Below are 21,235 nucleotides of genomic sequence, written 5' to 3' on the forward strand. Positions count from 1 at the left end.
GGTGGTGCATCACCTAGCGCAGCATCAAGGACATATCGCTTTTGGCCAGCCGTGAGGATAAGCCTCATATTACGAGCCCAGTCAACAAAGTTGCTTCCATCATCTTTCAACTTAGCTTTCTCTAGGAACGTATCAAAATTCAGGGTTGCTACTACGCGATCCATTGATCTACAACATAAAATTTTGCAAAGATCACTTAGACTATGTTCAAGACAATTGAGTTTATCTAATCATATCACTAGTAAACTCCCACTCAAATAGACATCCCTCTAGTCATACGAGTGTCGCATGATCTAAATCCACTAACCCAAGTCCGATCATCACGTGAGTTGAGATTAGTTTCAATGTTGAACATCTCCATGTTGATCATATCAACTATATGATTCATGCTCGACCTTTCGGTCTCTTGTGTTCCGAGGCCATGTCTGTACATGCCAGGCTCGTCAAGTTTAACCCGAGTATTCCACGTGTGCAACTGTGTTGCACCCGTTGTATGTGAACGTTGAGTCTATCACACTCGATCATCACGTGGTGTCTCGAAACGATGAACTGTCACAATGGTGCACAGTCGGGGAGAACGCAATTTCATCTTGAAATTTTAGTGAGGGATCACCTTATAATGCTAGCATCGTCCTAAGCAAAATAAGGTGCATAAAAGGATTAACATCACATGCAAATCAAAAGTGACATGATATGGCCATGAACTTGTGCTTCTTGATCTCCATCACCAAAGGAGCGGCATGATCTCCATCATCACCGGCGCCACACCATGATCTCGATCATTGTGATGCCATCGAGGTTGTCGCGCTATCTACTCTGTTACTACTAAAGCTATTGCCTACCGATATAGCAAGAGCATCTCCAAGCGCAAAATAAATTTAAAGACAGCCCTATGGCTCCTGCCGGTTGCCATAGCATCGACGTGCAAGTCGATATTTAAATATTACAACATGATCATCTCATACATCCATTATATCATATCATGTCATTGGCCATATCATATCACAAGCATACCCTGCAAAAACAAGTTAGACGTCCTCTAATTTGTTGTTGCATGTTTTACGTGGCTGCTATGAATATCTAGTATGATCGCATCTTACTTACGCAAAGCCACAACGGTGATAGGAAAATTGCTATTTAACCTTCTCCAAGGACCGCCTCGGTCAAATCCGATTCAACTAAAGTTGAAGAAACAGACACCCGCCAGTCATCTTTATGCAACAAGTTGGATGTCGGTCGATGAAACCGGTCTCTCGTAAGGGTACGAGTAAAGTTGGTCCGGGCCGCTTCAATCCAACAATGCCGCTGAATCAAGAAAAGACTAAGGAGGGAAGAAAATTTAACATCAACGCCCACAAACTTTTTTGTGTTCTACTCGAGATATCATCTACGCATGAACCTAGCTCAGGATGCCACTGTTGGGGAACGTTGCATGGGAAACAAAAAAAATTATATGCACACGAAAGACCTATCATGGTGATGATCATCTACGAGAGGGGAGATCGGATCCACATACCCTTGTAGATCGCTAACCGGGAAGCATTAAGAAACGCGGTTGATGTAGCAGAACGTCTTCGCGGTCCAAATCGCTTCCATCCCACGATCCGTCCCGATGTACCGCCGAACACACGACACCTCCGCATTCAGCACACGTACAGCTCGACGATGATCTCTGCCTTCTTGATCCAGCAAGAGAGGGCAAAGAGGTAGATGAGTTCTCCGGCAGCGCGATGGCGTGACGGCGATGGTGGTGGAGCTAGTCCAACAGGGCTTCGCCTAAGCACCGCTGAAACTAGACTAGAGGAGAAACGAATTTAGAGAGAGGGCAGCACGTGGTTGATTGTTGTGTCTCAAACCCCACAAAACCTCTGATATAAATAGGAGGAGAGGAGAGGAGGCAGACTTGGCTCCTACTCCAAGGAGAAGGGGTCGGCCGAACCAAGGAAGAGTCCATCTTCCCTTGTGGAAAGGTGGACTACTTTGGGAGAACTCCTCCTTCCCTTCCTTTTAAAGGTCCTTTACCTTTTATCTCTTCCCCTAGCCGCATGGGCCTTTGAGAGAGGCTTCGCCAGCCCACAAGGGGCTGGTCCACCTCTTCTCACAGGCCACAAGGCTCTCGGGTCGTCACACCCCTCCCGATGGTCCCCCGGTACCCTCCCGCCACTCCCGATACACTACCGATGAGCCCTAAACTTTTTCGGTGACCAAAATAGGATTTCCTATATATCAATCTTTACCTCTATACCATTCTGGAGCTCCCCATGACGTCCAGGATCTCATCCAGGACTCCGAACAACCTTGGGTCACCAACACCTATAAATTAACTATACCGAAACGTCACCGAACCTTAAGTGTGTAGACCCTGTGGGTTTGAGCACTATGTAGACATGATCGAGACACTCTCCGGTCAATATACAATAGCGGGACCTGGACATCCATATTGGATCCTACATATTCTACGAAGATCTTATGGGTTGAATCTCTATGTTAAGGTGTAAGTGCATCTAGTGCCCCTTCGTGATTTTGGTGGTTTGAAGACTTATAGGTTAAGTATCTAATGTGTTTGTGAGTGTACCCAGGATCTATAAGTCATTGAGGAGTTTGAGATATTTGAAGAATATCGACCCCTAAAATTATATGTCTTCAGTTGAAGAAATTTGTCTGAAGCTAAAGAAATGAATCGCGAGGAATCTGCGATGAAATCAATATTCCTCATTAAGATACTGATATTGAGAAGACGGTGGTTCGTGAAGAAAATCATTTTGAAGAATTTGAAGCATGAAGATTTACACTTTCTGTTTTACTTTCTTCGCATTTGAGTAATAGGAACATCGTACTGTTAAAGGGGGTCAAAGTAACACTATGGAATGGATTTCCTCATGATGCTCAACCCAAGCCTAATCCTACCAAAAGCCTCAAGTGAGGAATATGAGTGACATGAGGACTCTCACAGTTGAGGGTTCCGACCGTTTCGATAGCCACGCCAAGTCACTGGTCTTATACACTCCAACGGTCATATTATTTAATGGCATTAGTGTCAAATCATGTGAGGATGCTCCCAGGCTATAAATAGCCGCCCCCACAACCACTAGCTGGTTGGCTGCTCCGTTAGAAACTGACACTTGTCATAAGAGCAACCCAAATTCCTCAGAGCCTTCGAGAGTAAATCATCAGTGAGGAAATACACCACCCACCGAAACCACAAACCAAACCTAGTGATTGAGCATCACTGAAGAAGTTGTTCCTGTGTGGGACTGAAGCCTTTTACCTTTCAGGACTGTGCATCATCCAGACGGTTAGGCGTCATGGTCTAGAGCAATCCAGCAGTCAATTGTGGATTGTCGGGTGACCAAGTTTGTGCGTATTTGGAAGTCTGCCCTGAAGACCTACCACGAGTGTTGGGCGAGGACCGTGTGTCCTTAGCTCAAGGAGAATACGGTAGGGCTGTGAGTCCCGCGACTGGGTGTTCTTTGGTTTCAATACCAAGCCGCTCCAAACCAGATGTACAACTGTCACAGCAGTTGGAACTGGGTCATCAACAACTGTCTTCACTGAGAAACGGGTTCTAATTCCTCAACTCTTTACTTTCCTTGTATTGTGTGTTGATGACTTTCACTATGACTGTTTGAAGAATTTGCTGAAGACTTTCTCTGAATTTTCTCAACCCCAAATTCTTCACGATAGTTAATCATCATCTGTATTCTGCGTGCCTGCTTACTATGCAATCTGTTTTCACATTCTTCACTCTGAAATACTGTTGTTGTGAACGTTTGCACGTCTGATCCTTTACTGTTTCCGCTGTAAGTTAGTCATCAGTGAGGAATTTCCTCAAAAGGAATTTCCTCACTGATGAAATTCTAAAAATCTCCTATTCACCCCCCTCTAGTCGATATAACGCACTTTCAATTGGTATCAGAGCAAGGTACTCCCTTGTTCTGTGTGATTTTGGTTTAACCACCTGGAGTTTTAGTTATGTTGACTGCAGGCATGTTTAAGGTGACTGCAGCATGTCCTACCTACGAAGGAAAGAACTTTCCCTTCTGGAAGAACAAAATGCAAATGCATCTACAAGCTATTGATAATGATCTCTGGTATATTTTGGAAAATGGAGTCCCCATCATCTCTGCCAGTGTCACTGCAGCTGATGTGAAGAAATTCAAGCAACTCGATTCTCAAGCGAAGAATATCATTTGTGGTCATCTGAGCCCTGGCCAGTTTGGAAGAGTAAGTGCTTTGGGCTCTGCAACACTGATCTGGGAGAGACTGTGCAAGGTAAATGAAGGAGTATCAACCCAGTATGACTCTCGTGTTGATATTCTTCGCAATCTCTTCAATCGCTTCAAGAGACATGACAATGAATGCTGCCAAGACACCTTTGATCGCCTCACTGACATATCAAATGAACTGCAAGCACTGGGAGCTCGAGACATCACTCATCACGAAGTTGTGAAGAAACTGCTGAGATCTTTGGATTCTTCATTTGACACTCTAGTTCTGATGATTCAAGAAAGACCAGACTACAAGATGTTGGATCCAGCTGATATCCTTGAAAGGCTAAATACTCATGAATTCCAGCTAGAAGAAAAGAGAGATCTATATGGACAAAGCTATTCCAGACCACGGGCACTGAAGGCTAGAGCAATTTCCTCATCTGAAGAAGAAGACACAGATGACAGCAGTTGTGACCCTGAAGAATTTGGACAAGAGCTTGCAATGCTTGTGAGGAAATTCCAGAGATTTACACGACGTGGCCAGTTCGGTAAATCATCAAGAAGAGACATGAGGAAATCAGAATCTGCATCTGAGGACTACAAGAAACGAACCTGTCACAAGTGCAAGAAATCAGGTCACTACATTGCTGATTGTCCCCGTTGGGGAAAGGAATCAAAGAAGAAGAAATACAAGGATGACAGTTCTGATGACTCAAAGAAGAAGAAGAAATCTTCAAAATCCTCATCTTCAAAGCCCTCATCACACAAGAAGACTAGTTTCAGAAAGACTCGGGCACTTATTGGCAAGGAAATGGACTCGCAGGCAGAATCAGAGGAATGTGATGAAGAAGAGTGTTCTGGAGAAGACTCAGAATCTGGACAGGCTAGTCTTGCACTAGCAACCACTTTCGTCAGCAAGTCAATCTTCAATCTTGAAGAAAATGATTGCACCATCCATACTGATGACTATGCTGATGACTTCGCTCCAACCTATTGCTTCATGGCAAAAGGTTCAAAGGTATCAAATAATGCCTCCTCCTCTGATTCAAGTGACTGTGAACCTAATGATTATAAGAAACCCAGTTACACTAAACTTGCTATCATTGCCACTAAACAACAAACTGCTCTGGAAAAGCCTCAGAAACTGCTAGACAAAAGTGATGATCTGTTGAATGATGAAATGAACCTTAACCAAATCCTCACTGATGACATGAAAAGTCTTTAGTCTAGATTTGATAATCTTCAGGATCGTTATGATACACTCCTCACTGATCATGAGAAGCTTTCCTACGAATTTCTTCAAAGGAAGCTTGATCTTGAGAAGCTGAGGATGTCTCATGATGATCTTCGTATGGAAAATGATTCATTACTAGCTCAACAGATCAGCGCTAGTCAAGTTGAATTTATTCCTCCATGTCTTAAATGCATTGAACGCGAAACTGCTAATTCCTCACCAGAATCATCAAATGCTACCATTGCTACAAATTCTTCAACTGCACCTGTTGTGTCTATTTCCTCACTTGAGGAAAACACAAATGTTACTGATGAAAATGCGGGGTTGAAGGAATTGTACGTGACAGGCATGTACAAAAGCCTCAAAGGACATCAAACCCTTTGTGATGTGCTCAAAAAGCAGATCTTGAACAGGAACCCGAGGAAAGAAGGAATTGCCTTTGAGAGGAAATTAAATGCTGATGGATCTTATTGGGCCCCGAATAGTATCCCAAAACCTCATGGGTTGCTGCTACTGGACCTCCTTTTGATCCATCTAATCTAACTGGCTTCTCATGTGAATTATCCCATTCCTCGGATGAGTCATTTTGTTCCAACTATAAACTGTTCAAAAATCAATCTCGTGAAGTATTTTCTCGATATGTTGGAACTAACTGCAGGAATGGCCCTCCTCTCAGGAAAATCTGGGTTCCCAAAAGTTGTCTTGAAAATCTTCAGGTGAATGTCCTCATGACACCACCACTGAAGATTCTGAACCCCAGATCAAATTCCTCAGGAGGACCAAAGTCTTCAAGAGGATCAAAATCCTCAACTGGTCAAAACTATGCTCGTACCCGTGCTTATGCGTCTAACATGCAGGGAAACTACAAGGAATATGAATATGAGCGTTACTCCTCAAATCATTATGTTCATAAATCCTCAAACCAGTTCTCTGCATATTCATATGAGTACTTTAATCCTCCTACTGTTAAGAGAAGTGCATTAGCTTCAATGCCACCTTTCTCATATGGTGCTCGCAGGATGATGAACGCTTTACCACCCCTTCAGATGTGGGTGGTGAAGAAATCGAACTAATCACTTCTGCACGTCAGGTCTCCAGATGAAAATCATCATCTGAAGAATTTGCTGGAGACCTGAGGAAATGCTTGATAGGACGCAAGCTAATAATTGATGAAATAGAAATATTTCACACGTCCTTACATTTCCGTTATGATGAAATTACTCAACTGATGAAATTAGTATCATATTCTTCAAATCTGAAGCATATGAGATGGTAATCTGTACTAATTCATCTGCAGGATGACAAACCCAAAAATACTGAGTGGGTTCTCGATAGTGGCTGCACACATCACATGACTGGTGATAAAATCTTACTGATGAATATGCCACTAACTCCATCACCTCTGAAGAAAATCACATATGCTGACAAAGGTAAAAGCAAGGTATTGGGACTTGGCAAAGTAGCTATTTCCAAGGATAGGCATATGGATAAAGTGATGCTTGTTGAATCCCTTGGTTTTAACCTCATGTCAGTCTCGATGCTTTGTGATCTTGATATGATTGTTATCTTTGGTAGATATAGATGCGTAGTCATCATGGAATCTGACAGATCCAAAGTCTTCGAAGGTGTAAGAAGAGGGGATTTGTACATTGTTGATTTCTCTAGAGGTCCTCAACCAGCCACTTGCTTACTCGCAAAAACCTCAGAAGGATGGCTGTGGCACCGAAGACTAGGTCATGCAGGCATGAGGAATTTGCACACGCTTGCAAAGAAGAAGCATGTCATCGGCATCGAATCAGTCAAATTCCTCAAGGATCATCTCTGCGGTGCTTGTGAATTTGGGAAAATGACCAGATCCAAGCATCCCTCTAAAACCATCATGACCACTACACGTCCATTCGAATTGCTTCATATGGATTTATTTGGACCTACTCACTATGCCACACTAACCAATGCAGCATCTTTATCTGGCTTCGTCATAGTTGATGATTATTCCAGATATACTTGGGTGCATATCATAGTGTATAAAACTGAAGTGCAGGAAATCTTCAAACGATTTTCTTCAAGGGCCTCGACGAACTTTGGTATCAAGATCAAACACATCAGGAGTGATAATGGAACCGAGTTCAAAAACACTGGTCTTGATGATTATCTTGATGAACTTGGTATTACTCACGAATTGTCTGCTCCTTATACTCCTCAGCAGAATGGTGTCGTCGAAAGGAAGAACAGGACTCTGGTTGAAATGGCAAGAAGTATGCTTGAAGAATATCAGACTCCTCGTCGCTTTTGGCCTGAAGCAATCAACACTGCATGCCATATCATCAACAGGGTATATCTTCACAAGTTCCTCAAGAAAACCTCATATGAACTCCTCACTGACAAGAAACCCAATGTAAGTTATTTCAAAGTCTTCGGTGCAAAATGCTGGATTAGAGATCCTCACCATAGCTCAAAATTTGCACCTAAGGCACATGAAGGCTTTATGCTCGGTTATGGAAAGGACTCGCACACCTACAGAGTCTTCAACAACTATCACAACAAAGTTGTTGAGACTGTAGATGTGCGGTTCGATGAAACTAATGGCTCGCAAAGAGAGCAATTGTCTTCTGATACAGATAAGCTGTCTCCTGAGGAAGCTATAAAGCTTAAGCCTACTGAAGACATTGTCCCCACTGAGGAAATTGGTGAAGAAACGATCCCCATCGCTAATAAAAACCAAGAAGATGCTCCTGAGGAAATTGCAACTGCACCACTTCCTCAGCCCAGACAAAATCCTCAATCATCTCATCCGAGGATTGCAAACGAAGTAGAACTTGACAAAATCCTCAACGACATCAACGCGCCAGGTCCTCTCACTTAGTTAACTTTTGTGGGCATTTTTCCTTTGTATCCATCACAGAACCCTCAAAAGTTGCTGAGGCTTTTCTGGAACCGGAGTGGATCCAAGCTATGCAACACGAACTTCTTCAATTCAAGCTGAATGACGTATGGGAGCTCGTCAAACGACCAGACCCTCGCAAGCACAACATCATCGGCACCAAGTGGATTTTCCGAAACAAGCAAGATGAGGACGGCCAAGTGGTGAGGAACAAGGCACGACTTGTAGCCCAAGGCTACACCCAGGTTGAAGGAATAGATTTTGACGAAACTTTTGCACGTGTTGCTAGACTTGAAGCTATTCGAATACTACTTGCTTATGCTAATCATCATAACATCACCTTATATCAAATGGATGTGAAAAGTGCATTCCTCAATGGTAAGCTTGAGGAAGAAGTATATGTTGCTCAGCCCCCAGGTTTTGAGGATTCAAAGAATCCAGACAAAGTCTTCAGACTCAAAAAGGCTTTGTATGGCCTCAAGCAAGCCCCTCGGGCATGATATGATACATTGAAGGAATTCCTCATGAAGAAAGGCTTCAAACCTGGTTCACTCGATCCAAGTCTTTTCACAAAATCCTATGATAATGAGTTGTTTGTATGTCAAATATATGTTGATGATATCATATTTGGCTGTACTAACAAAAGATACAGTGATAAATTTGCCTACATGATGAGTGAAGAATATCAGATGTCCATGATGGGGGAGATGAAATTCTTCTTAGGTCTTCAAATTCGTCAATAAAGCAATGGGATCTTCATATCACAGGAGAAATACCTCAAGGATGTTCTGAGGAAATTCGACATGCACGAATGCAAAGGTGCCAAGACTCCGATGCCTACCAACGGCCACCTCGGCACTGATGAAAATGGTAAAGACTTCGATCAGCAGGTATACCGTTCTATGATTGGTTCCTTATTGTATCTATGTATATCTCGGCCATATATAATGCTTAGTGTTTGCATGTGTGCACGTTTTCAAGCAAAACCGAAGGAATCACACCATAAGGCTGTGAAACATATTCTTCGATACTTAGCTCACACACCAACACTAGGATTATGGTATCCCAAGGGCTCCAATCTTCATCTGGTAGGGTATTCTGATTCAAACTATGTTGGTGACCGTGTGGATCGCAAGTCAACTTCTGGCACATGCCATTTCCTCGGAAGATCACTAGTTTGCTGGTCCTCAAAGAAGCAGAACTGTGTATCACTCTCCACTGCCGAAGCTGAGTACATTGCTGCTGGTTCTTGCTGTGCTCAATTGCTGTGGATGAAGCAAACCCTCAAGGACTACGGCATCAACATGAAGAATGTGCCTCTCTACTGTGACAATGAGAGTGCTATCAAGATTGCATACAACCTAGTACAGCACTCGAAGACCAAGCACATCCAGATTTGTCATCATTTTCTTCAGGACCATGTCCTCAAGGGCAATATCCTCATCGACCATGTGAAGACTGATGATCAGCTGGCAGATATCTTCACTAAGCCCTTGGATGAGAAAAGGTTTTGCAAGTTGCGGTGTGAGCTAAATATCTTAGAGTCTTCAAATGTTTTGTAAAAACATGCACACATCCTAACACTTATGCAAAGTTGATGACTTAGATGTGCAACACATAATGAAACGATTTTCTTCAACTGATGAAGAAAGTCACTCTGAATGTGAAGAAATTAACGAAGAAATTGATTCTCAGGGCCCTACGACAATTGTATGCGGCGTCTGTAATCAACATTCTTATATGGTGGGTAACGCCGATGGGCAAAGGAATGGAAGGAGTACAGGTTTGTGACTCCCAAATATGCGAAGAAATTCGCTTTGAAGCCTCCTAGCAGAAGGGCCCCACTTGAGGATCATCAAGTAGCACATCCCTCAAGTCTCATGACAATTGATGACTACCCAGATGAGAAGGAAAAACATCTGGCCAAGCTCAAGAAGCAAGCAGAAGCTGCAGTGAGGAAATTTAATGAATCCTCAGCTGCTGCCTCCGGTGCTGCCAATTCCTTAGCGGCAGAAACCTCAGGCTCTAAAATTCCTCACCCGCAGTCTGTGCCATCAAAGAAAAGGGCTCCAAAGCCTCAAGAGAAGTCTGCTCAGGCTTCTGTCACAAAACCCTCAGCTCCAAAACCCTCAGCTCCAAAACCCTCAGCTCCAAAACCCTCATTACCAAAACCTTCAACACCAAAACCATCAGCACCAAAACCCTTTGCACCAATCTCCTCAGCACCAAAATCCTCAGCTCCACCTCCAAAGCCTCAAGAAAAACCAGTACAAAAGCATGTCGTGAAACCTACGACCGCCAGCTCCAGCTCCTCTCTCCCAGCTGCAACTAGCTCGGAGACAAAGTCTTCAACACCACTTATGAGGACTTTGGCAACTGCTGAACGTGCACCTCTTCCCAGCCCCAGCAAAATCATCGCAGTCCCGTCTGCATCAGAGGGAAGTGATGAATATGATGATGAAACCCTGCAAGCCATCATCAGAAATAAGCAAGAAAGGGTAGCTCAAGCATCAGGCAGTGCTATTCCTCTGGCCATGGACCCCAAGGTCCTCCTTGACTACATCAATATCTGGTATGAGGATCCAAACACTCCCATTGATGATTTGAAACTTCCTCCTGGCATCAGCCACATGGTGGCCACCTTCATAAATGAAGCCAAGTGGAAAGAACAGCAGGCCAGGCAGGCAAAGGTTGCAAAGGCCAAAAAGGAGAAATTCCTCAGGCAGAATCTCCTCAAACTTACTCCTGATGCACTGGTGTCAACCCAGGCAGAGCTGCAAGTATTGAATGACAAGTATGACAAGCTGTCAGATCGCAAAAGCCTCAAGAGCAATTTCATCAAGCTAGCCACTAGTGCTGTTGATGACTACAACAAGAGAACCGCACCACCAGCACCAACTCCTCAGCCCTTGGTTGAGCAGCCAGCAGATGCATCTCCTGATGAGGAGGAAACTCCTCAAGCTGAGGAAGAACACCAAGAGCGCCGTGTTGATGAACCGGCCATTGAAGAAATCATCACGGAAACTGCAACAGATGAAATTGCAACCACTGATGAGACTGCTCCTGATCCAGCTGCTTCATCAAAGCAGGCTGGTGACTCTGTTCCAGCTGGTTCCTCACTACCAGCTGAAGAATCTGAAGAAAGAACACCTTCACCAAAAGCTTCAAAGGTGAAGAAGATAATTCCGTCTGCATCAGACGTGAAGAAAACAAGGGCTGCTGAGAAGGAAGCAAAGAAGAGAAAAGCCTCCTTAGCAGTAGAAGAGATAGAGGCAAAGCGCCTCAAAGAAACTAAAGAAACTGCTCCTCTGGACCCAGTGCCTCTAAATGTCGCCCCTTCATATGAGATGGTCGTCATTGATGACCCAGCTACAAGGGCAGATGAGGAAATGTCACATCCCTCACCCCTTAAGCAAGTTAGCTTTGTGCTCATGTTTTCTTTGCATTGCATCTAGGAAATTCTCAACAAGAACAAAGTAAGTGGTGAAGGAAAATTCAACAAACCCTAGCCACTTCTCAAATTAAAGGAAATTCAAACTAGTTAAAATCAATGAACCCAAAATGGCCTCAAGAAAAGTTCAAACTTTCTGATAAATCATGAAAGTAAATGAGCAATGAAGAAAACCATTTTCTTGACACTTTAAGCATTTTAAATAAATGCAAAAAGCTACTGGTTTCAAGTTTTAAATTTGAAACCACAAACTTTAAACTTTCAAAAATGTTGAAAACATTAGGAATGGTTGGAAATATTCCAACAAATATTCTGGTGTGTTTAAAATAGCTTTTACAAACTATTTGGGAGCTAAAATAAATAGCAAGTTAATGAAATAGCAAAATAGAAACAAATCAGAAAAAAAGAGAAAGGAATTACCTGACGCGCACCTGGCCCGGTCCAACTGCTCCTGTCGTCTTCCTCCTCGCCAGTAGGAGCAGGAGGTGGCCGCCGCGTCGCCGCGCGCCTCCACGCAGCTCCCTGGCTGCCTGGCCGCCGCCTCGCGCTGGCAAGCATGGGGATATCCACCCCGAGGCCGTCCCTATCTGTTCCCAGCTCCAGTTTCCCCCCTCCTCTCGGGATCTCTCCTCCCTCCTTCTGCCGCCATTGCCAAGAGCTCAAGCTCGAGCCGTCGCGCCTCTAGCCACAGGACCCCCCTTCCGAGTAGTCCAGTAGCTTCGCCTCGTCGAGCTGGTTCTCTCTGCAACGGCCGAAGTCTCCCCGAGCTCTGCAACGTCCCCAGCGCCATCGTCTTCAACCTTCGGTCGCCGGCAAATCGACGGTGAAACGACGGCAACAGTCCTTCCCCGAGCCATCTAAGCCCTGCTCTGCACTCCCCGTGAGCCTGCGATCACTTCCCCTCTCTTTCCCCTCGGATCCGAGCCCCCTAGCCACTAGACCATCGAACCCGTACTCCGGCAGCCGCCCCGGCTCGTCGCCGGCTTACTCCGGCCACCTATAGCTCTCCCTCAGGTCAGCAATGGATGTGGTCGAGCCTGGAGATCACTCTAGTGCTCTCAGCCTCCTTTTCCGAGCACCACAGCACGTTTTAGCGTGTCTCCGGCGAGGTTCTGCCGTGGATCTGGTCGCCGCCGGCCAGGCTCCGGCGAGGGCCGGCGTGGCCAACCTAATCCAGTAGTTTAAATGCTTAAACACTCACTGACAGTGGGCCCAAGGCCAAGTCAAACACACTTAGGGGCTGGTCAGCGCGGGATTAACCCCTGAGAGGCTGACCAGTGGGCCCCCCCTGTCACGTTTGACCTGAACAGGTCAGCTGACCTGCTGATGTCAGGCTGACGCAATAAAGGGATTTTCCAGTATAAGAATAATTCCAGAAATGTTTAAAACTTCAAAAATTCATAGAAATTAATCTCTAACTCCAATGAAAATAATTTATATATGAAAAAGTATCAGAAAAATTCAAGGAATCTGAATATGTCATTTTCAAACATGTTTGAAAATGTTACAGAACCCAAACATGTAGATTATTGAATAAGTCAATTCTTATAAATACTTTATAAATGGAATATGGAAAATATTTGAATTTCACTATGATTGACATGATCAAATACTGTCCTAATTACAAACCAGCAACCTAACATGTCATCCCATGCATGTTAACATCAAGTTGATCTGAGGTTCAGGTCGAATCAATTAAAATGGTATCCGAGAATACCTCGTTTGAAGTGATATTTGAATTTGATTCAAACCAACTTCAAACCTAATACATGCTAGCTATATTAGTTTATCACCTTGCATCCTCATGCCATGCTTGTGCATCATCTTGATTGCATATGTTTGTTATTGATTGTTGTCATTCCTTTCGGTAGGCTCCGCTCCCCCGGGTTCCACCGAATATCCGTCTGACGGATATTGTCACTCCTCTGAGCAACAAGGCAAGCAACCATTTTGATCATCCCGATAAATCCCATGCTCTTGCTCCTGCACTTACTTTTTGCATTAGGATCAAATGCTTCAAATGCTTTTGCCACGTTAGTTGAACCCACTTCCTTTGCATGACCTATCTTTGTCACAGTAAATAGCTGAACCTTGCAACCTAGCATACCTGGTAGTTGCTTGAGCCGTGGTGTGCCTTATCCTGCTATGCATGCTATGCTTAGAGTTGTGTATGGTCTATCATCTGGGAGATGAACAGAATTGTGAGAATGTGTTCGGTAAGCAAAGGTTGTGTATTGAACCTGATTTGGTAAAGGTACCGGTGAAAGGCTGTGTAGGAGTACATGGCGGGTTGTTTCATTGGAACCGTCCTTAGGAACTGAGTTCCGTGTATGTAATCCAAGACTAGATACTACCACACGTTGGGATACTTAATTGACCCTCTCGACTTATTAATCGCTTAGTACTCGGTCCAGGAGTTGCAAGTAGTTTCTCGTGTTTATAGTCATGCTAGAGGCCGTGCATGGTCCTGACCTAAGAGGTGTGTTGTGATGCGGTAGGCAGTGGCACGGTGTACCAAGTGGCACCCGGATGGTGGGCTTGGGAACCCTGCGCACATCGTTTGAGGCCGTGGCGGAAACCTCGGTCGGACTTCCATACGGGTTACTCTCAGATAGGCGATAAACCAGGACTAGGTACTAGTGTGGTTAACGGTCGTGGCCGACTCCCTCGCTGGGCTTCCGCTTGAAGGTTGCCGAGGTGCATGACGTGCACATGGCGATAAGTGGCGAGAGCGTGTGTGACGAAGTACACCCCTGCAGGGTTACGATCTATTCGAATAGCCGCGTCCGCGGATATGGACTACTTGGAGACATATGTTGTTCATAGATAACTTTAACGGCTACTCATAAAATTGTCAAGATAAGCGTGAGTGTCGTGGACGGCAATTCCGTATGGAGACGGAATGATTCCATGATGGTGTATTGTTGTGGTGTTAGTGGACTCGTGTGCGAGAAATCAAGTTGTCAAAATTATTTAAAAATGCAAGTTGTCTAGCCACGAGTCAAATGTTGGCTTCCCGCATGAAACCCCACAATAACTTTTTGATACATTGCATGAGTAGATAGTTATCCTAAAGTCTTGCTGAGTACCTTCGTACTCATGTTTGTTTAATAAATGTTGCAGAGGTTGCTAATGACCCTAATGGAGGGTTCTTCATAGACATCGACGACGACGAGTAGCTGGTGTCCCAGCTACGATCCGGCCCTAGGTTGGGTCTGTAGTATAGTCAGGCCATGTGCCTTCTAGTTGCACCTGTCTGTACTCAGACAGCTTTAAACTCTTCCGCTGGCTTGTAACTGAATGACTGCTATTATGGGTCGTGAGACCCTTACTGTGTAATATTATGTGTGTGGCTCTTCCGAGCTTCTTAAATAAAGCTTGTATGTTATGGTTATGTTGTGATGCCATCGATGTATCTATACATATCGGTATGCCATGCGTACGTGTGTCGTACCTGATATGTATGGGGTTCGATTACCTAGTCGTGAACTTTAGTAGCACTCCTTACAAGGAAATGCCCCGTTGTGATCCAACGAGCCATGGTAGCTCGCTACTGCTCCGGACACATTGGTTGACCGGCATGTGTCCTTCTTAGCTGCTGTGTCTGTCCCCTTTGGGGAAATGTCACGCGATGTAATGGAGTCCTGGTAGCTTGCTACGACTCGTCTACACTCGCTGGTGACCGACACCTGCTTTGTTGGGTCATGTATGCCTGTCCTTGTGCGGTACTGCCACTTTGGTTTATGACTAGACTTGTCGATCCGGGTTCTTTGACATTGGAATGCTAGCGACACTATTGCATACGTGAGTCAAAAGACGCAAATGGTCCCGGCTAAGGTAAGGCTGGAGCCGTGGAGTTAACCGTGTGTGAGACCGCAAAGGGATGCAATGTGTTACAGGCTGGATTCCTATGGCTTAGGATCGGGGGCCCGACAGGAAATGAAGGATGTCGCCTCTGAGGAACACACTGCTGAGGAAATCCAAATTGATGACAGTCCTCAACCTCTTATTCCTTAGACAGAGACTGCTCAAGCATCAGCTGTACCAGTTGATGAAAATGCTTCTGCCACAAAGCAAGCTGAGGAAAATGTACATTTTGAGCAGACTCCTCAAGATGAGGAACAGGCTGACCCAACTCCTCTAAATGAGAAAGAAGCAGAAATTCCTCAGCCTGAAGCTCAGCCAGAGCAAGCATCATCTCCCCAACAAGAAGTACGAGCTGATGAAATTCCTCACCTTGAGGAAAATGCTGAAGAAAATGTACCTGCCGAAGACAATGAATTCATTGTGCTCAACCCAAAGACTGCCATTGTTGTCTCCTCCCCCATTCCTCAGCAAAATCTTAACCCAGTTCAGCGCCAACCATTCTCCAAGCGTCCAAAGTTTCAGAAAGAAGATTTCTTTCAAGAACGCATGTATTTCATCGGAGAGAACCCTTATGACAAGCCTCAAATGAGGCATCTGAAGTTTTGGACAAGGACTCAGATGAACTACTATTCCTCTGTGCTCTGTGAACGCAACAAGATATTCCAGCACAGGCACATTCCTCATGTTGAGCTTGAAGCAATACCCTGCCTGGAACCAGTCCTCAGTGTACTCCACGATGCAGGTTTGCTCCCCATGTGCTCAGACATATCAGACTAGAATAGTGAGCTTATTCTTCAGTTCTATGCAACTCTTCACATCTCTGGCAACGCTGACGACATCAACACTTGGGTGTTTGACTGGATGTCCCAAAACACTCACTACAAAGCTCCTGCTTCTGAACTCCTCAGAGAACTGCCCGTACCAATTCCCTCAGATGGGGCAGTGAAGCTTTATGGTGAGCGTGAGCTGCCAAATGGTATGATGGAAGTCCTCATGAAGCCTTTGGCTGCAGGAAAACCCTCAAGAACCACATTCCTCGTCCATGAGCTCAAGTACACACCCCGGTCTGTCTACAGAATCCTCTGCAGTGTGCTCGCGCCAATCAAAGGCCATGACGATGAAGAAGATGTTGTAGGCCTCATGAAGAATATCCTCTTCAACATCATTCACGATATTCCTATTAATATCCATGATTTCTTCTTGAGGACTTTTGCCAACAATGCCATGTGCCCCTATGATGACAAGATTTATGCCCCGTGGATCATGAGATTCATCAGGACAAGGACAGCCATCAACTTTCATGCTGATTGTCAAAACCATGTTGGGTATATGCCTCCTATCAGGGTCAACAAGAAGACTTTTGAGCCCATTGAAGGAAAAGGAAAATCTGTGATTGAAGAAGGAAGCAGGCCCCTTGATGGCTAGTTCAGAGAGCCAGAAGCATATTCTTCATGGGACGATTCTGAGACTCGTCCAGCAAGCCCTGTTCCTCCTCGCGTGCTGAACACCAGAGATCTCCTCCTCAGTCTTCACCAGAAGGTGGATCGCAACCACAAATGGGTCAAACGCCAGTTTGGTGCCATTGTGAAAACCCTCACTGAAACTCAGAACTCTGTGAAGATTAATCATCACTATCTGCATGAGGTTTTCGATCGCACCTGGGCTACACTTGCACATCTGAAGACTCAGACTAAGCTTGAAGAAATGGACTTTGAGCGGGACTTTGACTAGTCGTGGCCTCCCAAGAAGAAGTTCAGGCCCATTCGAGTGCCAGACCTTGAAGACATCTCCTTTTCTTCATTCCGCACTGCTGAATCTGATGAAGAACAGCTCGACACTGCAACCGGCCCAAGGAAGAAGACTACTCCCAAGAAGCATCACGGCTCTTCCTCAACCGCCAAGAAATGAAGTCTTCACGGGCGTTAGTCCTCACTTTGTCCCTTTTTGTCACTTGATGACAAAGGGGGAGAAACTCAAGAGTTAGTCTTCAAACGGGATATTTTTGGGGCTTATAAACTATATTTAAGTTACAAACTCTTGGCTCTTCTGAAGTTTTTATGTAATGAGTTGTAACTTAAGCCCGATGGTACTCTGACGCTTTTGAACATTTTTCTTCGCATGCTTATTCCTCAAGTTTTAATGCAAGAATGCTGGAATTCGTCGGATACCATTTGCCACCATGCATCTTCATTTTCTTCATATGATATGTTATATGTATGCATGATTTACAAGACTCAGGGGGAGATCTCCATGATATAAATCATCAATGTGCATTTGCTGTGAAAAGCAAAATCCTCAAGATATGCACATCTTCAGGGGGAGTCTCTCTGAATCTTGGTTTCAAATTCCTCAAATGAGTATTTACACTTCATATTTTCAATCCCTGTTGAAGACTTAACCTAATTGTCATCAACCACCAAAAAGGGGGAGATTGTAAGTGCATCTAGTGCCCCGTAGTGATTTTGGTTGTTTGAAGACTTATAGGTTAAGTATCTAATGTGTTTGTGAGTGTACGCATGATCTATAAGTCATTGAGGAGTTTGAGATATTTGAAGAATATCGACCCCTAAAATTATATGTCTTCAGTTGAAGAAATTGGTCTAAAGCTGAAGAAATGAATCGCGAGGAATCTGCGATGAAATTGATATTCCTCATTAAGATACTGATATTGAGAAGACGGTGGTGCCTGAAGAAAATCATTTTGAAGAATTTGAAGCATGAAGATTTACACTTTCTGTTTTACTTTCTTCGCATTTGAGTAATAGGAACACCGTACTGTTAAAGGGGGTCAAAGTAACACTATGGAATGGATTTCCTCATGATGCTCAACCCAAGCCTAATCCTACCAAAAGCCTCAAGTGAGGAATATGAGTGACATGAGGACTCTCACAGTTCAGGGTTCCGACCGAATCGATAGCCACGCCAAGTCACTGGTCTTAACCACTCCAACGGTCATATTATTTAAGGGCATTAGTGTCAAATCATGTCGGGATGCTCCTAGGCTATAAATAGCCACCCCCCCACACAACCACTAGCTGGTTGGCTGCTCCGTTAGAAACTAACACTTGTCATAAGAGCAACCCAAATTCCTCAGAGCCTTCAAGAGTAAATCATCAGTGAGGAAATACACCACCCACCGAAACCACAAACCAAACCTAGTGATTGAGCATCACTGAAGAAGTTGTTCCTGTGTGGGACTGAAGCCTTTTACCTTTGAGGATTGTGCATCCTCCAGACGGTTAGGCGTCATGGTCTAGAGCAATCCAACAGTCAATTGTGGATCGCCGGGTGACCAAGTTTGTGAGGGTTTGGAAGTCTGCCCTGAAGACTTACCACGAGTGTTGGGCGAGGACTGTGTGTCCTTAGCTCAAGGAGAATACGGTAGGGACTGTGTGTCCCAGGACTGGGTGTCCTTTGGTTTCAATACCAAGCCGCTCCAAACCAGATGTGGAACTGGGTCATCAACAACTGTCTTCACTGAGAAACGGTTCTAATTCCTCAACTCTTTACTTTCCTTGTATTGTGTGTTGATGACTTTCACTGTGACTGTTTGAAGAATTTGCTGAAGACTTTCTCTGAATTTCCTCAACCCCAAATTCTTGACGATAGTTAATCATCATCTATATTCTGCGTGCCTGCTTACTGTGCAATCTGTTTTCACATTCTTCACTCTGAAATTCTGCTGTTGTGAACGTTTGCACGTCTGATCCTTTACTGTTTCCGATGTAAGTTAGTCATCAGTGAGGAATTTCCTCAAAAGGAATTTCCTCAGTGATGAAATTCTAAAAATCTCCTATTCACCCCCCCTCTAGTCGATATAACGCACTTTCACAAGGATTCACACAATCCCGTATATCATTCCCTTTGTCCTTCGGTATGTTACTTGCCCGAGATTCAATCGTCGGTATCGACATACCTATTTCAATCTCGTTACCGGCAAGTCTCTTTACTCGTTCCGTAATACAAGATCGCATGGCTAACTCTTTAGCCACATTGCTTGCAAGGCTTGTTTGTGATGTTGTATTACCGAGTGGGCCCCGAGATACCTCTCCGTCACACGGAGTGACAAATTTCTAGTCTTGATCCATGCTAACTCAACAGACACCTTCGGAGATACCTGGAGAGAACCTTTATAGTCACCCAGTAACGTTGCGACGTTTGATACACACAAGGCATTCCTCCGGTGTCAGTGAGTTACATGATCTCATGGTCATAGGAATGTATACTTGACATGCAGAAAGCAATAACAACAAAATAACACGAGCATATGCTGCGTTTATAGTTTGGGTCTTGTCCATCACATCATTCTCCTAATGATGTGATCCCGTCATAAAGTGACAACACTTGTCTATGGCTAGGAAACCTTAACCATCTTTGATCAACGAGCTATTCAACTAGAGGCTCACTAGGGACATTGTTTTGTCTATATATCCACACATGCATTTATGTTTCCATTCAATACAATTATAGCATGGATAATAAATGATTATCTTGAAACAAAAATATATAATAATAACTATTTTATTATTGCCTCTAGGGCATATTTCCAACACACTTGTGCGTTCTACATTTGCATAACACCGCGAATACCATCATCGAAATCTATGACATGCATCGTCTAATTTACCACATTTAAATCACATAACAAACTAGACTTCCTCCATGTCCATGAGAACTAGGGAACTACTTGAACACCAACGCACAAGACATATACAAGATATCCATATGATTGTAAATGAACGATGAAGTAATCCTCATACAAATCCACAAAGTGTTAGTGATCGCAATGAACAATGTCTGAGATTCAAACTAGATGGGTGATGAATTCGACAGTGTTTGTGTTCATGATGATGAGGACGGTGGATCTCGTTGCTCTTGGCTTCTTCATTTGAATTATTCAGGGTGGTGGATCCCCATTCGTAGACCCTCCCTCCCGGATATGACCTTGAGATGGAGTTTCTGGTGTTGTTTCTCTCTCATGGAGTCTTTCTATTCATCCTTTCCACGAGTCATTTTTGTAGTGAGAATATAGTCTATTTGGGTTTTAGGCGATGCATAGTATAAGTGTGTGTGCTCGTACTGATTTTTGGCTACGGTCTCATTAACTTGGAAATTTAGGAGTCATCCTCCTGTGGCTCTGGCCCTTCTTTATAAAGGTCCATATATCATCAAATTTACATATTCCCTGTTAAAAATGGAGGTTTTCCTTCAGATGCTACATGTCCCCTTAAATTTCTATTCATGGTAAAATCAAGGGAGTTGATCATCATGGTTGGTGGACTTGGTCATCTTCACAAAGAGGTTAGAGTTAAGCTATCGGATTTCTTTATCTATTATTGCCTACCCATAGAAATGAGGCATCATATGGTTTATAGGAATTTTGAAGAAATTCTAGAGAATAGGAATTTTATTGAAAAATCCCTTTGGATCCCTTTGGTTTGTAGGAATGGATCCCTATTCCTACGTAGGATAGGAATAAATCCTTCACATTTGTCAGGATTAAAACATCAGCCTAGACTCAATGTAAAATTCCTATCATATGCATCAAGTGGCATCTCTTTTCCTATAGGAACTGAGATTCATGTCACCCC

This window comes from Hordeum vulgare, chromosome 7H, assembly GCF_904849725.1.
Source record: "Hordeum vulgare subsp. vulgare chromosome 7H, MorexV3_pseudomolecules_assembly, whole genome shotgun sequence".
Taxonomy (NCBI): Eukaryota; Viridiplantae; Streptophyta; class Magnoliopsida; order Poales; family Poaceae; genus Hordeum; species Hordeum vulgare.